The sequence below is a fragment of the Meles meles genome, chromosome 7, assembly GCF_922984935.1.
Source record: "Meles meles chromosome 7, mMelMel3.1 paternal haplotype, whole genome shotgun sequence".
Lineage (NCBI taxonomy): Eukaryota > Metazoa > Chordata > Mammalia > Carnivora > Mustelidae > Meles > Meles meles.
The window spans coordinates 140,846,901-140,862,056 of NC_060072.1; the positions used below are offsets into that span (position 1 = coordinate 140,846,901).

Consider the following 15,156-nt stretch of genomic DNA (forward strand, 5'->3'; position numbering starts at 1 on the left):
TTCTCATTAATGGGAGTTTCTCACACACTCCGTAGGGGAAAAGGCAAAAGCGTATCTTGTTGTACTGTTATGACTCATCCAAACATTTAAGGGATATGATAACCCATAAACTTCCTCTAGACTATAATCCCATCTTTGAGAGGTCACATCCTCGTGACCTAAGACATCTCTGACCTTTGAAATATCACTAAGCCTCCTTTAAATTTTTTCCCCCAATAATGAGACAAGTTTATACTATGCACTTTATCATAGGAGATTTGAAAACATCCGTCAAGGCCACTTCTATTTTCTTGTGAGTCAAAGCATTAGCCTAGATAATAAATGAGAGGTGGACTATGGCCAATGGGCCAAATCCAGGCCACTGCCTGTTTTTGTAAATAAAGTTTTATTCATCACAGCCCAGCTAAGTCATTTGCATATTGCCTAGGGCTACTTTCACTGCTACCTTGACAGAACTGAGTATTTATAGCAGAGGTTGTGTGGCCCCCCAAACCTGAAGTATTTACTCTCTTTGCCAATCTCTGATCTAGATCATTCTCTTGTGTAGAAAGAATAAATTCTGCTTGAATAATAGGTACCTATTTGATTCCTAGAGAATTTAGAAACGTTCCATGTTATCAAATCCACTCACTTTGTGGATTAGAGTAGGAATGAGAACCTGAAGATGAAATTATTCAACTGGGAGTCAGGAGTCATACGTTCATTCCACATCACACAGCCCCACCACTGTGATAAATACTGGCATTTGGGTGTGAACAAAACACAGAAGGCCTCTGGCCTCACGGAGTGTAAAATCGATGAGGGGGAGACAAACACTGACCACTTCATTCTTTCTTCATTAATGCATGGGTTATCTGTTATGTGTCAGGAAATATCTTAGGCACTGGTGTACTCCAGTTATCACACAAACCATATATTCTTTTTTTTTTAATATTTTATTTATTTGACAGAGAGAAATCACAACTAGGCAACAAGGCAGGCAGAGAGAGAGGAGGAAGCAGGCTCCCTGTGGAGCAGAGAGCCCGATGTGGGGCTCGATCCCAGGACCCTGGGATCATGACCTGAGCCGAAGGCAGAGGCTTTAACCCACTGAGCCACTCAGGCGCCCCAACCATATATTCTAATGGGGGAAGAGAGGGAATGAGTAAGTACATATGGAAATAGCAGGTATTGGTAAGTGTTACCAAGAGAATATTAGTTGAACTATACGAAATTAAGATTTTTATTGGCCCCAAATGGCTAAATATGGCAATTTTATATAGTTCAGTCTATCAGGGAGAAATGCTAGCAAGTGACTTTGGGCAACTTTAAATTAGGGCGGTCGGAGAAGGCTTCCTGGAGGAGGAGTCACTTGAGCCAAGACTTTCATGACAAGCTGCCTCTGTCCTGCAAACAGCTAAGGAGAAGATTTCCAGGCCAGGAAAAAGAGTTGCTGATGCAAATATCCTAAGGCCAAATTAAGTTTGGCTTGTCTGAGGCAGAGAAAGCAGACCAGAGAGGCTGGAGGAAGATGAGCTGTGGGAAAGAGGGAGGAGGTAGGCTGGAGAGGTAGTGGAGGGCTAGGTCAGACGCGGTCTTGTAGGTCAGGATGAGGACACTGGCTCTTATTTGACGAGTAAAGGGGAAGCTTTTAAATAGCAAAGTTACATGATCTGATTTATGGCTTTCGAAGTGCTCTCATTCCTCGCGTGTGGAAAACAGACTCCAAGAGCATGAATGGAAGCAGAGAAACATGTTGGGAGGTAGTGCGGGGTTCTGAGCAAAACAAAACCACAGCAAGGAAAATGGAGGAAAGCGGAGAGTCAGTGTCTGGGAGTTGAAATCAACAAGAGCTGGTGATCGTGAGGGTGTAATTAAGAGGGGAAATGAGGGATTGTGAGGATGCGTAGCTTTCTGATTTGAGTACCTGGCTGGATAGCCGCGTGATTCATAAGCCCGTGAGCACCGGAAAAGAGTCAGGTCTTGGGGGAGATTGTAGGCACAGTTTGCAACCTTGAGTCATCTTTGGGATATACAGCTGGCTATGCTGAGGAGATGTTTGGGAGCTTTGAGCGCTGGTCTGGGCTGAGTGTCTTAAATCGGGGGATGGGGGATGGGGAAATGGAAGTGAAGGTGTCCCTTGGAAGATAGGGGAGTGGAGACAACTTGTTCCACTGATGAGTTCTTTGACCTCATTTATCACTTCATATTCTGGTCTCAACTCCCTCATCTCTAAATGGGAGAGTTAAACCAGATCTGGTATATTCTAGACTTTTCCACAGAAGTACGCAGGGGTTGGCCGGGGCACATGGAGAGCCTGGGTATTGGAAGCTCTTCCCAGTTAATTCCCCTCAACTGTCAACGTTTTTCCCTCAAGAAGTATCAGTGAATATTAAATCTCGTATCAATCATATGGCCAGGCATGTTCCTTTCATTGTCACTTCCTTTTTCTTCCTCTGTGTGCTGGGAATATTTTTTCTTGATTTAGAGGATTTTGATTCTCTGAGTGATGCTTTTGTGTTTATGCATTCTTGATGGTCAAAAAGGGAATCTTCCTGTCGAAAATGATTGGCATGTGTTTTGGTGGAAGTGATGCCTTTTGAAGTAGACACTATTTAGAACAGCCAACAGCACCCTTCCCAACCTTGATTTTTCCATTTGACGAAAAGATGGAAGGACATCGAATATGCAGTTCTTGAGAAAGGTTTATGACCGACCTTGGGGGCCCACCACCAGGTCTTATGTTGAAACACTGAAATGTGATGTAAGCAGATTTAAAAATCATGCATTGCGATCACTTTCCGGGAGCAAGAGGTATGGCAGAACTCTAGGTACATGGCCTGGAGCAAACACCTGAAAATACTCCAGATTATGTGAGTCTGAAAGCCTGTCCCCTAGCATATCCCAAGTATTCTGCTCCTCTGTTAGTCAGACAAGGACAGCAATGGTGCTCCCTTTCTGTACTGTAACGGGCACGCTCACATCTGGATTTCTGAAGCTTTTCACTGGCATAACTCCTATCATGCACAACCCTGTACGGCGTTAGCATACACCTCTTCATTCTCCTGCTGGATTATCCCATTTATAAGGTCATGTTATATCTCTGCTCCTCCCACATATGCCAGGCAGCCACTTACTGTTGGCCAGCAAAAGGTTCAATGAATCAGAAATTAGCCAAAAGGATGCCTCATTGTACACAACTATGGAATTTAAAATGCAATCCATAAACAATCCACATAGTCCCTTTATAATTCCTTACCCCAGGAAAGGATTAACACAGTTAAAAGCTGATGGAATAATGCTTGCCAAGAGGAGGTGTGGACAGAATGAACATGGGGTACCCAAAGAGGTCCGTGTAAAAATGATGCCCTTTCTCAGGCCTTGCCAGTCTAAGTTTGTGAAGCTCTACTCATTCTAGGCATAAAATCAAGTTCACTAGGTTAGGCACACATTGAGGGGAAAGAAAACATTATCACTGAGTTTTTAAAGTGTTAAGACCCAGAATATTATTAAAAAGGCCTTTGGAGGGCTGCATTGCCACAATTTGTAACTGTGGTCACACACATTCCTGAGATAGAATTCACCTTACGTACTTGTGCAATAATGTTAGTAAGTTATTCATCCAAAACAATGTTTTTAAAAGCACTCTTAAGACATATTTCACCTTTAAAAGTAGGTTACTAATCCAGTTAAAGAAAAAGGACAATAAAATTTATTTTAATAGCGACATCAAAAGAACATTTATAGAGGTACTTTGCCATCTCTCCATTAAAATTAATTTAAAACCTACAAACAGAAGAAAGTATCACAGACAAACCTGTAAAAACGTTCGTGCCCTTTCATCTAGAAATCCTGGGAACATTTAATGAAAGCAAAAAGCTATATGCGCGGATCCTTCAGTAACCTTTCTAAAATGTCACCTACTTCGGGAACCCTTTACTGATGTTCCGAATGGACAGTCTGCCTCCTCTGGAACCCCAGTGATCCCTTGTACCTTTCCTGTAGCATTTTACCTGGTCTCACCTGCCTCCGAACAATGGGCTTTTTGCAGCCACCATCTGCATGATAAGAACCTTAGCACCCAGAACAGTGCATCACTACCAATGGGCTGCTAGTTCACCAGAGAGTTGTAGCCTACGCAGTCAGAAGTCCTTTGGGGACTCTAAATACCTCAACAGGTACATGAACAATAAATACTACATCTCAATATGTTGTCCTTTAGTAAGAAGATAAAAAACATCCTGCCCTTTCCTTACTCTTCAAAAAAGTTAAATACTACCAACATATCACTAATAGTTAAAGCCTCCCTTCTCAAAAGAGTTGTTTCCACAGTCAACAAAACAAAGAGGCAACCCACGGAATGGGAGAAGATATTTGTAAATGACAGTACAGACAAAAGGTTGATATCCAGGATCTACAAAGAACTTCTCAAACTCAACACACACAAAACAGATAATCATATCAAAAAATGGGCAGAAGATATGAACAGACACTTCTCCAGCGAAGACATACAAATGGCTATCAGACACATGAAAAAATGTTCATCATCACTAGCCATCAGCGAGATTCAAATTAAAACAACACTGAGATACCACCTAACACCAGTTAGAATGGCCAAAATTAGCAAGACAGGAAACAACGTGTGCTGGAGAGGATGTGGAGAAAGGGGAACCCTCTTACACTGTTGGTGGGAATGCAAGTTAGTGCAGCCACTTTGGAGAACAGTGTGGAGATTCCTGAAGAAATTAAAAATAGAGCTTCCCTATGACCCTGCAATTGCACTGCTGGGTATTTACCCCAAAGATACAGATGTAGTGAAAAGAAGGGCCATTTGTACCCCAATGTTTATTGCAGCAATGGCTACGGTCGCCAAACTGTGGAAAGAACCAAGATGCCCTTCAACGGATGAATGGATAAGGAAGATGTGGTCCATATACACAATGGAGTATTATGCCTCCATCAGAAAGGACGAATACCCAACTTTTGTAGCAACATGGACGGGACTGGAAGAAATTATGCTGAGCGAAATAAGTCAAGCAGAGAGAGTCAAGTATCATATGGTCTCACTTATTTGTGGAGCATAACAAATAACATGGAGGACATGGGGAGATGGAGAGGAGAGGGAGTTGAGGGAAACTGGAAGGGGAGATGAACCATGAGAGACTATGGACTCTGAAAAACAACCAGAGGGTTATGAAGGGGCGGCGGGAGGGGGTGGGGTGGGGTGGGAGGTTGAGGAACCAGGTGGTGGGTAATAGGGAGGGCACGTACTGCATGGAGCACTGGGTGTGATGCCAAAACAATGAACACTGTTATGCTGTAAATAAGCAAATAAAAATAAATAAATTAATTTAAAAAAAAAAGAGTTGTTTCCAAATAAATAAATAAGTTGAAAAGACTACTTAGCTCACACACACACACACACACACACACACACACATTTACATATATATACTGAGCTATCAGCACAAAGATGTTCATTGTGTTGTTGTTCCTACAAATCAAAAACTGGAAACAATCTAAATTTTCAACGGAAAAAGTAATTTAGTAAAATGAGGTATATCAACATCATGGTGCCTTATTTAGTTACTGAAATTATGGTTATGAAGAGTAGGCAGAAACATGGAAATACGTTTGATAGTTAACTGGAGAAAGCAGATTTTAAAATGGCACGGACTATATGACGTACCTATATAGCGTGAAGTTCTTGAAAACAAGGTGTACAAATCTTAAATAAGGAAAATAAAATGAAGATGGGCCATTTTTTCTTTTATTTGCTCTTTTGGTATATTGTTGCTTTTAAAAATAATAAAATGAGACAAACATTAAGGGAGCACTCTTAAGAGGCAAATAAGTAATAGCTAATTAATACAAAATAAATGTCAGGAAAAAGAGGTCCCAGGAAGGTACACACTTCTCTTTCTTCTATGGGTCTTGGTTTAGTTCCAATGGAGCTATGTTTGGGGGTGGGGAGTAGGTATTTGGGACAGCATGACATCATGTAGAACGACTTTTGATAAAAATCCCTCAATTTAACAGTTTCCTATTCAAAAATCGACCCAAATGGTTTTTTGTTTTGTTTTGTGGGAAACAGAATTCGGTGTTTAGTGAAACCTGGGATTCATCATGAACCCTACCAAGGGGTCAACTCAGACCCAAGCTGGGGTGATGCATGAACTCCGCCCCTGTGCTGTCCTTGTATTCTCATTCTCCTGGGCCTCTGAGAGATGCAGAGGTCGGAGTTCACCTTTTTTTAGGGTCAGTCCTAGAAGACCTCAGCTCATCAATTGTACTCATTCAGTTTTAGGGTCTGTTGAGCCTTTCCTAGGGCTGGCTCTGCCAAGTTAGCCCCGGGCTAGAGAAGGAGGGCTGGTGAGAGGAGGAAGGAACCCACTTCTGCCCAGACTCCCGCAGGAGGAGCAGGAACAGCGTTTTCTGGAGGAAGTCCCCGCAACGGGGGGCACAGCCCGGCTCCCGGCCGAGCGCCCCGGGGACGCAGGCGCGAGCGTGGGCGCGGGGTCCGTGGGGGAGTCCGGGCCAGCCCCCCAACTTCGCGAGCCCGGGCCCCGCCCCGACGCCCGCACCCCGCCCTGCGGACGAGGCCTCCCCGCGCCTCCGGGGCGCCCGGGGCTGGGCGCACGGGGCACACGCCCGCCCGTCCCGCCGCCGGCCCCGCGCGGACGGCTCGGAGCGCACCGGCTCCCCGCGGGCGGGGACGCACCGGGCGGAGAGCGGGGACGGCCGGGGAGAGAAAGAAAAGCAGGCCTACCTTCAAACTTTCCAGGCTCTGAGTGGCTCCGAGTCGGAGATTAGGGACACCATGGTCTAGGGGCGGGAGGCGAGCGCAGGCCCGGGTCGGGGAGCGGGGCGAGGGGCAGCCGGGCGGGCGGCGAGGGGTGCCGGCTGTGCGCACCGCCCCGGCCGGCGAGCGCTGGCGCGTCCCGGCCGCTCTCCACCCCCAAGGCCACCCCGCGCTGGGTCCCTCCCAGGCCCGGCTCAGTTCTCCGCACCACCTTCTCAAGCCCCTGTAATCTGCTCCGACTGATCAAATTTGACCTTTTTGTAGCCCACTTTATTCCAAGCACAGCTCTCGGTTAAATCTCTCTTTATTAACACCGTCCTCCTTGGCTTTCTTTTGGAACAAACACAGATCAAGCCCGAAGCCTCCAGACTTCACCAGCAATCATTTACAGATTACGGCGAGCTGCAGGCAGCCTCCTCCTCTGGGGCACTCCTCCTGCCTCGCAGATTTTTGCTTTCACATTCCTGTCAGAAGACTGGTTAGTTTCCTTCTTCCTCGTGAGTGTGTGTGTGTGAGAGTGTGAGTATGTGTGTGAGTGTGCGCGGCTTGGGTTCTGGGACACAAGCATCCCTCCCAGAGCTTCCCTTAGAGGCTGGAACTACGTGACTGCTAGGATTTGTTTTTCAAAAAATAATTTGGAATCGAGCTGTTAACAAGCTAGAATTTACTGTGTGTTTGCTGGCATCAGCTACACCGGTTTCTTTTTTTCCTTCTCCTTTCTTGTGTTTGTAAATAGCATGAAGGAGGGGATGGAAAGTCTCTCTGAACATGAACGGAAAAGGGTGTGTGCTTTTCTCCCTCAATTTGTGCATCTTTTGTCCTTTCTTTAAAGCTGAGTATCTTTTCAATGATCACTTGAAACTGTGCATAGCAGATGTGAGAAAAATGTATATATATGTACGTATGTATCAAGAACAAGATTATTTTCTCTAGCATCTCCCGTTCGCCTCTCGGCTGATGTGGTTCCTTTGTGAGTGTCCAGATTCCTTATTTTCATAAAGACCTGCCTGTTAAGCATGACTTTCTGCTTTCACCCCGTTCTAGCTGAGAATCTGCAGCTGAAGTTCTTCTCCTGTCCTGACAGGACTCTGGAGATAAAAGATCTTGAAAACACGCAGGACAGTGGGCTCCAGGCAGAAAGCATCTCAGGTCACCAAGATTCCCCTCATAGCCGCGGGTCACGTGAGCTTTACTTGATATCCTCTCTCTGTCCATCACATTTCTCTTTTGCTTACACTTATTTTAAAAGGAATTTTCAGGGTCATTACCATAAATGGAAAATCAACTTCACCGGGCTAATAAAACAATGGACCCAGAAACATAAACCAGCTAAAGGCACTGATGATCTAGGGCTAATTTTTCCCCTCTTGGTTGAAAAGAGAGTTTAGCCCATGTTAGAGGGTGTTAAGAAGACACTTGCACCAAGGAGGGACTTGCCCAGCAAGGAAGAATGAAGATTTACTTATTTTAGCAGGGGGAGGGCAGAAGGAGACAGAAACTCCACCCTGAGCTTGCAGCCAGAGCCTGGAGGGGGGCTCCATCCCAGGACCCTGAGATCATAACCTGAGCTGAAACCAAGAGTCAGATGCCTAACCCATAGAGCCCCCCAGCCCCACCAAGAAAAGCAGATTTCAAGGGAACATGATATGATTCAAATTTGTGATGACTTTACTCCTTAAAATCATCAGCCAGGAGGAAGGGTTCCTGTCTCTTGCTTTTAGGCAGAACCTACCAAGAAAGAAGATTTCTCTTCTTTCCGGAGTCCCCACAGGGAAGGATGTGGTGACAGCTATTGGAAGCAGGCTGCTTTTATTATCAGGGAGTTCTTCCGGTCAACTCCGAATGCCCCTCGCAGCATTTTAAATGTTTCCCATCCCCCTTTTCTCGAAGGACTCCATCCTTAAAATGTGCAGCAAGCACTCAGCCAACATATGCTTGTTCTTCTACAATATACTTTCCTTAATGGCTGGAAATGACTCTCTTCAGAAGTATGATCCTCTTTCTACTGAAATTAAAAAGAAGTTTATGCCTTTTACCCAAACCACTGCCTCCTTGGGGCTTCATGCTTCTTCCTGGGCTGTGTTATTGTCTCCCTGGGGATCCTGGGCCACATCGCAATAATGTGTAAACATGTACATAACACTTCTAATCCCCAAGGACGTCACCGAATGTGGGTGATGATAATAGCATTTGTGCAGAGTGGACCACCAAAGGGTTTCCAATGCTTAGATAATTAGTAAAATGTTTCTCCCTTTAGAAAGTTGGCAAGAGAAAAACAAAAGATTATAAGGAAATAGTTTCTGGGACTGCAATGGCATGCATCATCCTTATAGCATGAACCCCTCGCCCACACCCCTGAATTCGGATTTGGGGAAAGAAAGGGAAGGAATCCTTAACTCTTGGGGTTCAAGGTTAATGGGTGAACGCGGGAGGGGGCGACTTGGCTTCTGGTCAAAGGACAAGAGGACAAAAACATGCTCATAAACTATGAAAGAACATTTTAAGGCATTAGTCCTTCCAAAAACTTTTTAAAGGCAAGATAAACTTTCCCCTGAATAAAGTCTGCACCAAATTAAAGTACAGAAAGAGGTAAGAGTGAACGTTTATTACTAGGTAGAAGGAACGGTTCTCATTTCTTTCGGGGTATTCACTTGTTCAGTCCTCATGACTAACTTGTTAATGAACTCAATTACCAGAAGCACCCCCATTTTGTTAATGCGATGAGGACATTTGGGCACGCAAAAAGTAAGCAAGTAGCCAGAGCTCTCGGGGTTAGTCGCCCTTTGGGGGAGGAGCGGGACCCAGGTGTGCCTGTGGGACCCCAGGAACGACCACTGCAGGCACACCCTCCCCCCAGCAAAGGGCTATTCAGGCCGAGAGCCTCTGTTCACAGGGGAGGATCTGGACTGGATCAGGTTAGGGATGGGTAAGAGCGGTTGCTTCATCTCAGGCTTATATCCCTAGGACCCCCTAGAGAGACCCTAGCTTTCAGGACACACTTTGACACCCACTTCCTGGATGTATTTGGGGATGAGGGAGATGAATGATCTTTTAAAGGTCATACTTGAGTCCAAAACACACAGAATATTTTGCTCTTTGCTTTCTTAACGTTGAGGACCAAATGTTTCCTTACATACCCCCTAGAGTAATTCCACGTTCTCTATCTCATGGATTCCTTTTCCGCTTCCTCCAAGCACTATGTTCCTGATTCGGAACAGCTTTGCATCAGATGGCTCCTTCCTACCAAGAGAAAGCCCATCAGAGTGATTTGCTCACTTTCACCTGTGAACATGCTCACTAAAAACAAATAAAAATATCGCCCTGTTCAAAACTGGGCCAACTCTTCATCTGTAAGTCAGGAAAAGCAAGAGTAAAATTCCTCTACATAAAACACAAAGGTTAAGCTTAGCCTTCTGCAAACTTGGGCCAAAAAATATAATTCTTCTTCCATGTCACTGTACAAATTACAAGATTTAATTTGATTTGTGTTCTTTTTCTCATATTTAGATAAATTTACCCCTTTAAAAACTCAGATTATTTTGTCATTGCTTATAATGTCTCTTCAATAGTTGGCTCTTGGCAATTCTCCCAATGTGTTAAGAAAGAATCCATTCCATATAAAGCAATATTCATGAATTGTCCTACTATCACCAGCACAAGACTCAACATTCTCCTATTCGGATAAATAAAAGTCTTGTACTATCCCTGCCTCTTCCCAAGTACAGAAACCCAAACCCAAATCTAAACAAAAGCAACCCCACTATCTGTACCTTTTCCATCCAAAGGGCACCCCTGTGCTCTCCACCGGTATTGGGCTTAAAGTCACCTGGAAAACACATTGGAAGGCAGAATCTCAGTAGGGAGACAACGGCAGGAGCCCAGGACTCTGCATTTCATACCATACCCAGGTCCTTGCAGAAGTCCCTGAAAGATGCTGAGAGAGAGTCAGCGAGCATGCAATTTACCCAGTCAGACAGCCTCTCACAGGGGCATGGTTAGTGCCATCGGAGCCAAAGCTGAAGGTCTGTGGAAAGCTCATCTTACAAGTCAGAGGAGCAGGAAGCACCTGGAGACATGAACTAGCCAAAGAATAAAAGAAAACAGGCCTTCTCCATCAGCGGGATGTTAGACTAACTACTGAACAGAAGTTTGGAAAGCAGGTATGATGTCTCAGGAAATGTCTCAAAGACAAAATGTCTAACTTCCTTAGAGTCAAAAACTTAAAATTAAAAAAAAATAAAAATAAAAGCTGCTTCACTAGGGGAAAAACTATATACATTTTTTATGTCCTCTTTTTCATTCTTTGTTTCGTGAGTCCTAGGAATACGATTATCTTAAATAATTTCTTTTCCTTTTAGAAAGTCTTGCTTTACTCTTACTTGTTCCTCATTCTGTTACCTCCTGATGACTATTTTCCCCCCTTCTGCTTGTCCCAGATTTTTTTTTTTTTTATTTGTCACCTCTTAACTGCAGCTCAAGTGGGTAAGGTCCCTCTCTCGCCCTAAGAAGCTGAAATGACTAATGGGAAATGCATTCATTCTGCTTCTGTTGAGGAAGTTTTCCTGGTCTTGTGGAGGTGCCGGTGTTTTAAAGTTGGCAGAGGGAATGAGCCCAGAATCTCTAGCACCTGTTCTTGACCCTGGAGATAGGATCCAGCTTTGCATGCTGTTCATAGCGAACCGTAGCGCGGCGATGGCGGTGATGGTGAGAGACAAGGACTGCCAGATAAAATATAGCACTCTCCGTTAAAGCTGGATTTCAGAGAAACAACGAGCAAATTCTTAGTGTAGGTATGCCTTCCCCAACAGTGCAAGGGACATACTTACAATAAAAAAAAATTATTTGCTTCCCCCCGCACCCCCGAATGCTAACTATGGCCCCTGTGTTTTTACTTGCTGACTCCAGTAACCCGATGCTAAACTGACTTTTAAACAAAAAATAGCAAGATCACTGTGATCATTATTTTTCATTTCTGATTGTCTATAAAAGCACCCTGATGTCATGGAGTAGGCATCAAAATGCATTTATTTAAATGTTCTTAAAGCTTTTCTCTTGTTCTCTTATTAGTTGTTATAAGCCAAACACAAAAAGCCACACTTGAGATTGCCTGTCAACCAAGCAGGCACATGATTAAAGAATGCTTGTATCTTATTAGATATTGGATATCAATATCGGGCACTCGGAAATGCCACCCAGCCTTCTTGTCTGAAGCCTGGTTAGTCCAACACATTTTTAACTGTTGGTAGTGCTGATATGCTCAAATGGACTGAAGCTGATGTTGTGGAAATTGGGCAGCATCTCTCTATTATATTTATTTTATACAGAGTGACTTGGCAGTTAACACAGCTGCTGTGTTGTGTTTTTGCAGCGTGCATCAGCTCCTGCCGGAAGAGATCTGTACCTGAATAGTTAACCATTAATCTTCAGTTACGTAAAATGTGTATTGTACATATCCTCATTTTAATGATGTCTACAGAGACGCACTTCCAAAGGCGGTCGGTTTTTCTTCTTCTTCTTCATCATCTTCTTTTTCTTTCTTTCTTTTTTTTTTAATAAATGAATATAACTTGAAAGGAATTTCAAGGGCTTCCATGTTTGGCTTATAACACCTGATGCAATGGAAAGCTTGTGAACAGAGACGTGTGTTTTGTTGCTTCGTCAATGACTTGAGAATTGCTATTATGGGTGCTTAAAAAAATTGCTATTATTTATTTTGTTAAAATTCTAAAGGATCTCTAAAGAGATAGCTATGAAACCTGCTAAGTATAGGGAAAGGCCGAATGTGTTATTTAGGGTCTACATATGTACTGAATATTTTCTATTGATGCAAGGCCCTTCTAGCAATTGGGAAGGAGTGCTTTTTACATTTGGAGCCTTAGTCAGCTGAACAGGAGGGCAAAATGGATTTAAGCTGGGGCAGGGGATATGGGGTCTTTGCCAGGCATATTTTACAAGTGAGAAAGGAAGAGAGAGGAGACTCACACCCAGCCCGCTGCTTTTCATGCCATGCAAAGGAATCACAGGCCAAATTGATACAGACAGTGGGAAAAAAAAGAAATTCAAGCTTTAACTCTTGTACTGCCATGGAAGATGAGATTTTCAAAGCTGTGTCATTTCCTTCTTTGAATTCCCAGTCTGCTTTTGTTAGGATTCGCGGCTTACACCAACAGGGACAAAGGAATGCCCAGAAGAAGGATGGATTGTTCAGACGGTCCCTGGGTCCCAAGCCAGGGAATAAAAACTGCAACATGGATCTTATAATCTTGTTTTGTTTTTCTTGAAATGGTTCCTGTACTTACAGACTGGACTCCTCGTTGGTTTTTAAAAGGGAGATCTGAGTTTTCGAGAAAAGGCAAACACAATGGCCAAGTTTCCAGTCAATGAGACAGTGTCAACATCTCCTAGAGGTGAGCTGGCTGGCCAGGACTATTGCCCTTGAATCACTAGGAAGAAAAGATAAGCTTTGCATCATTCTCCCTGAACCAAAACCAGATAGACTTAAGTGGAACTGAGGTATGCAGCAAATTCACTTGAAGGTACAGATGTAAATCCTTCGTAACTTGTTAATTTAATTCCCCGTGGTAACCACCAACAAAAACATATTGAATGATGACTGATTGTAGAAAGTGTTTCTTTGGCAATCAAATGATCCATTAGCGTGCCAAAGCAGGTTCCCTTTTGACCCTAGAGAAGGCAGTGTCGAGAAACATCTTTCTGGGGCGCCTGGGTGGCTCAGTGGGTTAAGCCGCTGCCTTCAGCTCAGGTCATGATCTCAGGGTCCTGGGATCGAGTCCCGCATCGGGCTCTCTGCTCAGCAGCGAGCCTGCTTCCCTCTCTCTCTCTCTCTGCCTGCCTCTCTGTCTACTTGTGATCTCTCTCTCTCTCTGTCAAATATATATATATATAAAAAGAAACCATCTTTCTCTTTCTTTCTTTTTTTTTAGTTTCCAATACATTGTAAGTGAATACTTTCATAAAATACATAACAAATTTCATTAAAAAATTGAATTACCAGAAAAAAGTAAAGCAAAGTCACACAAAGTATAAACCCCCTTTTTAAGTTATTTTGAATGAATAGTCATAAAATTTACTCTATAAAACTGCTATGCATGAGTGAACTCTTACCCCTATTATAAACTTTGATTACAATTTGTTACAGTCTACAGACCTGCACTGTTCTGCTTTACACACTGAGGAGTTACTGATACAAAGAATGCTATAATTCTTAAAAAAAAAAATAGGTACTTTTCAAGAATAATTTTAGGGTCTGTATTGAATGAATAGAAACTATATCCACTTATATTGTTGAAGAAACAAAAAAATACACTAAACTCTTCTAATAAAAGATTAAAAATTAAAATCAATTAACTTAATAGCCAATTGATGCCAAAGATTCCTTACATTACCACTTAGTGAGAAATTTTAAAATCACTTATAATTACATTAATGCTCTAAAAACTGGGACTTGAGCTCACTGAAAATAATTCTTTGTTGACTGGCAAGTTAGGAAATTACTAACTGCTTGTGACACAGCTCCAACTGGTTCCTCTAATTCCTATTTTATTCTTCATTAGAGAGAGGAAAACAAAACACAGCTGCCAGTTTGCCACAATTTAAGATATCTCAGTATATGAAAATCCAAGTGTAATGCCCAAAGATTATGTTTAGATTACAAAATATTGTGAAGAGTCCCTCAATATATTTAATTTCCTCTAGTGCACCTAAGCATTCCTTCGGTCACTAAACAGGTGAGACACAGTTATAGGTAGAAGGGCCTGGAAATGAAAATTAGAGGAACAGTGTGTTGATTTAACAAACCTATAGCACATATTATGTACTAGACACTGTTCTAAAGTCTTTACAAAAATTAACTCACTAAATCCTCATAACAACCTCTGGGGCGGATTCTATTTGTTTTCATTTTACAGGCGTGGAAACTTTTTAGGCAACAGAGAGGGTGACTGATCGTTGTAGTGTCACAGAGACAAGACTGGAAACACACTGGTCTGGCTTTAGAGTCACCCTCGTTCCCTACATGGCTGGTATCTTGTAACTGACAACCAGAAACAAGTGTAAAGCATTTTAAAGTCAAAATGTAATTCAAGTGGACAATTAAATTAATGAACATGATGATTTCAATAAGACTTTCCTGTGAACGTATCTAACTCATTGATCAAGGCAGAAAGCAGAAACCACAGGTTTCTTCTTCTTCTTCTTTTTTTTTTTTTAGATTTTATTTACTTATTTGAGGAGAGAGAGAGCATGCATACAAGCAGGGGGATGGGCAGAGGGAGAAGCAGACTCCCCACTGAGCAGGGAGCCAGACATAGGACTGGATCCCAGGACCCTGAGATCATGACCTGAGGCCAAGGCAG

The 15,156-nt window shown here is 43.1% G+C and overlaps 1 protein-coding gene across 2 annotated transcripts in view; it reads right to left on the minus strand.

The window, feature by feature from the left end:
• CELF2 (CUGBP Elav-like family member 2) overlaps window positions 1-15,156 on the minus strand; it is an 829,878-nt gene that overhangs the window by 514,549 nt on the left and 300,173 nt on the right. Inside the window, exon 1 of one of the 2 annotated variants that reach the window (XM_046013181.1) lies at window positions 6,749-7,128. The exons of the other annotated variant lie outside the window; for it this stretch is intronic. The gene's annotated coding sequence lies outside the window, so the exon portion shown is untranslated. Of the gene's footprint in view, window positions 1-6,748; window positions 7,129-15,156 lie in introns of those variants that run through there. 2 annotated transcript variants of the gene reach the window in all.